At 34.7% G+C, this 6,737-nt stretch overlaps 1 long non-coding RNA gene across 1 annotated transcript; it reads left to right on the plus strand.

Annotated features, from left to right (window-relative positions):
- The first annotated feature begins 341 nt into the window (after positions 1–341).
- LOC118753467 lies at positions 342–6,499 on the plus strand. Its single transcript, XR_004994811.1, has 2 exons — positions 342–6,223; positions 6,312–6,499. It is a non-coding gene; the product is annotated as an uncharacterized LOC118753467 (long non-coding RNA).
- Positions 6,500–6,737: the final 238 nt, after the last annotated feature.

Genomic DNA, 6,737 nt, shown 5'->3' on the forward strand with positions numbered 1-6,737 from the left:
TATGAGCATGCATTCATATGTGCCTAGCTCAAAGCATAGCTCAGTGAAGTCACCAACACACACACACCCATTTCTAATGTGGAGCTACAAGCAATGTATCCACAGACATATCTACATGTACCAAGCATGAAGGTGCTAGCAGCGCAGTCGTACATATTTACATACATAGAGCTAGCGCATGCACCAGATATAGCGTGTGCCGCTTGTGTGTTTAGCGTGTGAAAATAGCAAAGTAAGGAATTTGTTTATGCTGCAAAAATACATAACACAGGCGTGTGGCTTTGTTGTTGTTAGTGACTTATTCTGATATACTACAAACCCTACAAGGGCCAAAATAAAACTGCGTTCTGTAGCTTGAAAATTGTGGTGTGTTTTATTTTCCTATGGAAAGAGAAAGTTTAAATATAAGTGCAAAAGATATTTCGCGGCTTACACTTTCGTGTGTCCTTGTACTCGTTCCTTTCAGAAATGAACGATTTAACTTTTCTTTAGACACATTACAATTGGTAGTGCCACCGGACTTAACTTTTATGGTAATTTAAAGCGCCACGCAGGGTCGCATTCTAAAATTCTAAAACATGTAAATTTGGTATGCAGTATTCCTTCTCAACACCGCCTGTTTTATAAATATATCTGCAAGAAAATCCATTATATATTTAGATATTTTTACAAAACAAAATTTTAAAAATTAATATTCACAGAACAAAATATCATTATTCTGAATCTGAGCTATCAGAGTCGGACAAATCTGTTTCAGGATTCTCTATTAATAGCAAGTTCATAACATCCTCGTCCAACATACTATTTCAAAAGTTCGTCTACTCCTGTTGTACGAGCAGCCAAATGTGGTTGTTGGAAAAATCTTCTTGCGTTGTTTCCGTTGTTGGTATTACCAGAACTAGGCAATGGTATGTCCACCAATAGGTCCATTTCTTTTCGTATGTTTTCCTGTATGCGTTTTTTTATTTTCTTCAACAACATTTTTGTCAGTACCGCGAACTTGCCACTTTTTTATTGGAAGCCTATAAGAAATGTGCAAGACACACTCGAAAAACCTAATCCAGGCATGAAGACTTGATAATCCATATTCAAGGAGACTATACAATCAATTGGAAAACTTTGAACCAAATTCAAGTCATTCATATTTTTTGGTGTGGCTCTGCATATTACGCATGTTTGGGAAGAAGACTCCGAGATAACGCTAAAAGTTTTTCCATCCAGCATAGTCATGTGAAACTGGTGATGAATACTTAAAGAGTTTATTTGTGTTGGTACAATATTTAAAATGTGGCTTTTAATATTTTCAATTTCTCTACGAGTCAAGTCAGCCGTTTCTTTTTCGCAGAGAATTTTTATTGGTCTACAATATCTAGTTGAGGAAGGTCGGTTGTTTATCCATAGAATTTTCAATCCCTGCTTTATTTGCAATGGTACAATACAAACTGAAAATAAATACTGATCGATCATATTTCCTTCACAATCGCTGAATTTTTGCCTATACGTTGAGTGTCCGCTGCTGCCATCACAGCCCCATTTGTAAACGGCAGTTATATTAGTATTGTTATTTCCAGTCTGCTTTTCAAAAATTTGTGGGTACGCTTGAATGATCCTACCAACAGTATGGTCCACTAAACTTTGCGGAATAATCAGTGACTGTTATTTCACTCGGATATCAATCTTTTTTCGCAGAGCGTAGTTTATCGTAGCCTGGGTATATATCGGCGTTTTGACTTTTCGCAGATTTAATATTTTATTGGAAGGAGCGGGGGGGTTTTTTATCGATTTCATAACTTTTCCGCAAAATTTACTTTCAGAATTAAGCATGGATACAACCTTCGAAGCACTGCGTTGTCTAGCTTTGTACAAACTAGAGCTTGCAGCTACCAGCAACGCTTCGGATGATACTTCCTGTACAAGGTCAGACACTTTGTCAACTTGTGTCTTACTAGAAAGTTCTGCAAAATCTTTTTTTGGACGATCAACATCTACTTTAATTAACGATAGTGGCGTATCTAACCATTCCTGGTGTCGTTTCTCAAAATACATTTTATTTTTAGCACAACTCTTCCACCTTTCAACAAGCCTGCTATTAAATTTTCGTAGTTTCCTACCAACTTCGCAACGCTGCTGAATACTTAGGTTATTATTTTTATTTAAGAACTGTGCCGAAAGCGTAGTTTTCGATAGCAAGAAACTTCTTCCTGGGTATTTTTTCGTCCAGCCATACTAAGTAAAAATTGCGTTTTGGTACTGAGACCATTGTGTCTAAAAAATGATAAATTGATGGGTAGTGGGTAGTAGCGGCTCAACTAAGACATTTTGAACACACAATAAAACACGCTCTCACAAAATTTTAAACTTAACTTGAATACGCTTGAATTTTATTAATTTCTAATCCACGAAATACAGGTGTAGGCTACCAATATCATGTTGTTAATACAATTAAATTCAACTGAGTTTTATAAGTAACACATACATAAATAGATCAACCAAACATATTCTACATATAGTACTTACCTTGATGTAAGCTATAAAGTAAAGTAAACTTTTAAGTTAATAGGAAAAAATTTTATTATTTACAGCGAAATGAAAAGAACATTCTATAAGGCAAAAAAAAATCGTAAAGCACTTGCTAAAAAATATGTTGCTTGGAAGTGGTAATTAACTATCGATTGTTAACTAATTGAAGTATGCGTTATCGATAGGAAATGCAAAATTTCTGCATTATTAAACTTGAAAATTGAATAAAACGCCGCTAGCGCATCCAAATCGCCCACTGTGCTATCTGGCATCTCTTATGTACTTGTTTATTACAAACTACTGGCAACTCTGGCTTACTTGTCCTTTTTTCCTCTCTCTAATAAATGGATTTGACATAATCGAACGTGTTTGGTTTTTTATTATCGAAAGGAATCCGCTTTACGTTTATTAAAACCCGCGAACGCTATTATGCGTTAACAAATACATATATGTATGTAATTCGATCTTAAGGTCGAAGTCGAAAATCACTTTGTGTGATTTATAGCGCTGGTTGATAATTTGAATTGTTGATTATGTCAGTTAATGTTTCAATTTTTTTTTTTTAACACCTTGTGCATGGCTGGCTTCTGCATTCGACAACAATGTTTACGAGTATCCTTCATCGATGCAGATAAATAAAGGATTTTTAATGTTTAAATAACTTTCATACGATTTAACCCATTATCCCACTTCTGATTTTTGCGAAAACGCATCTGTATACTATTAAACTTTAAAATAAACGTACAACCGGAGAGAATTCCGCACTAGACTTATATTACATTTACATTGGACCGAAATGCGTGATTTGAAATCAGTCATCTGAAGGTGTTTACTACACTACTTAGTTCGCATTTCCTTTGTGTCAAAGACAAACAAACGCTTTTGTGGAACTTGTGGAACTTTTGTTTCTGAGTGAGTTCAATAAAATAGTACGGCAATTGGAACGCATTTTCTTCGTGATTTTGTTTAAATGCGTTCAAATGCGTGATTTTAGAAATGCGAATTTGTATGGGGAAATGCGTAATTTGGTATTTGTTTTCTCCCCCAAATGACGCATTTGGGTTCAATGTAAATGTAATATAAACTTCTGGTTTCCCAGAACCTTTATTTATATATATTACATAAATTCTTACTCTAAATACATAAATTATCACTTATCCTACATACTTATTATCGGCAACTACTTGTGGCAGCAAAGTTTGTTGTTGGTTTAAGTTTCCGATAAGAAACTAAACAGCATCTGACAACACAACATAAATTACAACGGACGCTAATGCTCTGGTTACCCAGAGCCTTTATTTATAGTAAACATTACCAAACAAACGTACACTATTTTGGTAACACGCTAAACTTGGTGTTTTTTGATCCAGACCATGCTAGATTCTCTACAAATTTATTCACAATTAATTTTCGATCAGCCAACTTCATCGCAAAAAAAAAAAAACATAAACAAAGAAATAAATTTAGGTTTTGTATCGTCGTAAAACCTTCATTGTGAACAACCATTGGTTTTGATTATTATAAAGCAATTTCCAAATTGCCACGAATGTTCTTGATTGTTTAAGATACGATGCCTCAATCGACTTTGGTTCCTCTTCTTCTTCTTCTTAATTGGCGCTATAACTACCTAAGCAATTTTGGCCGAGTTCAAAAGAACAATTAGTTTTTTTTTTTTATTTATTTTTGTTTTTCAATCATTGTAAAAGGATAGTTCTTCTCTTATGCTTTAGAATCTTCAACTAAAAGTTGCAGGGTATTCGCGTTTCCGTGACTACTGAGATGGATTAATTGAAAGAGGTGAATTTTCGGTTTAAAATTGTCAAAAAATGGGTATTCAATTCAAAGTACGTAATTCGCCACTACAAAGTTTGGCAGAAATTGAGGAAATTGATAAATTCAAATTAGAAGGTTAAGCTAGGCGCCAATCTGTATGATGGAAGTCAAATCTTGAAAGTCAGCAGGTTAGATCTTAATAAAAAAAGTTCGTCTTTAACTCTATCATAAAATACTAACAGTAATTTAACAAACACAATTTACAAAAGACACTGATGATCCGCGGTTGCTTAAAATCTCGTATCTATCATAGATTCGTTGATATCATCGAAAAGTACATATACTACAGTTAAGTGCAATTAAATAATTAACAACGATACCAGACCAAGCAATAGTAGGCTGAGTTGTAAAATAGCAATTTACTTAAAAAAAAAAACAAATAAAATATTTTGTAGCAAAACTATTGTTGTCGATTACCGCTTGACACCTGCGTGGCATTGACTCCACTGTAAGAAGCCCAGTCAAAAACAGTCATCAAATTGTCTTGAAAGCACTGCTTTGTACGTCGAGCTGTGTTTCGGATCGTTATCATGCTGAAACATCCATATTACGGGCATGTTAGCTTCGGCAAATGGTAAGATGATTAGGTCGTTCATAATTGCTACGTACAGGAACCAATCCATACGTCGCATCAATTTTGTGTATAGGCCCAACGCCTCGCCATGACTTGCCTGCCCCCACATACTTCAGTGTTGGTGTTGTGTACTTACCTATCCAACTCTTTGCGTTTTGTGAGCCTAACATTAGTTTTTGCATCCGACAAAACTCTGCTAATCTTTGTTTGGTCAAAAAAAAAAAAATACATTTTTCCACTCGCTTGGTGTCTAGTGGCGATATTTCAAGTCGAACTCCAAACAATTTCAATTGCGATCAAAGAGCAGTTAAATGCTTCCATAGAGTCCTGCTTCTCGCAATCGCCTCTTAATTCTAACTACAGCAGATGCGTTCTCGTTTTCCCAAAAAACCGAAGCTCTAATTTCCTCGGCAATCGTATGCGGGTCCTTTCGTGATCTATCAGTTCGTATTCTCTTCGACGTTGTTTCACGCGGCCTCTTTTTTGCGTGGAACTTGTTTTGTTGTCTTATTTTAATTGTAAAAATTGAATTGCATTAAACGCCATACTTTTCGAAAGGTTGAGCGACTTCGCGATTTCACCGTTTGACTTCCATCCTTCCGCAAGTTAACGATAACGCCCGGAGTTTCCTCACTAAAAGATTTCTGTTCACCCAAACTTTTCTTATACCAAAAAAAACTTACCTGAAATGTATTAATTTCCACAAAAAAAACTTGAAAAAAATATATGCGCGTTGTTAATTATATGCTCGACCGTTTTAATTAAATTCACCATGAAATTTCGATTTCTTAGTTACAGCAAATTTGTAATATGAAGTTTTGACCACTTTCGCGAAGCATACTTTTTTATGAAAGCAACTAATAAAAATGTAACTATTCATACCAAGATTTTAGGTACAGGTTCAAAATATTAACATGGCCATGTCGTTGTTAATTAGTTGCACGCAACCGTACATATTTGAAAATGGAATTTAGTGAGTCGAATTTAGTCTGTTATCCCACTTCTGAATAATGCGAAAACGCATTAATAATTAATTTACTTGTTCAGGTCATTGTTGAATACAGATAAAATAATCGAGCCTTTATTTATAGAAAACTTAAAACTATTCTTATCTCTAACTAGACAAACGCATGTATGTAGTAATATTTTAAATTTAAATAGTTTCCTAATTGTAAGAAGACTGTACCAAGGGATAATCACTTGCACAGAAATTATCGCTATGTATGTTAAACCGGCACAACGCTTGGACAAAGTTGTGGCCGATTTAATTTATTGGAATGAAAAACAAAGCAAAACGTTTGTATTAATATTTAATATAAATTGGTGTTTATTCAACAATAGATAAATTGGTATTAATATATATGCATATATGTTGGTTGTACAGGTTACCTTTTATTGATACGGGAACACGGTGGCTGGAACACGTCCTCTTGACTTCACTCTCTATTATTTGCTTTTAAACATAAATAATAAGCAGTGGAAGATTCCACTGTTACCTTATCGGATCTCCTTGATTATTAAAAAAAAAAAAGAACTATTTCGTGTATGTATATCTTTATGTCAATGATATAACAATAATATGATGAATCCTTTTTAGTAGAAAATGCTTCTGTCCAAAAGGAGAAATCGAAAAATAGAGACGGGGTCTCTTGGATTCTAGCATTCGCTATCGCTAATTTTGATCGCTAATTAATCTCCAAAAGAATATCAGGCGCGCCTAACAACATACAACATCTAGTTAAAAGCCCCCTTCGTACGGCCAGCTTTGGCTGATTGCACATTGCAGCTGTAACGTTTCCATGTTACATAC

Source organism: Rhagoletis pomonella, unplaced genomic scaffold, assembly GCF_013731165.1.
Source record: "Rhagoletis pomonella isolate Grant_MI unplaced genomic scaffold, Rhpom_1.0 Rhpom_scaffold_02502, whole genome shotgun sequence".
Classification (NCBI taxonomy): Eukaryota; Metazoa; Arthropoda; class Insecta; order Diptera; family Tephritidae; genus Rhagoletis; species Rhagoletis pomonella.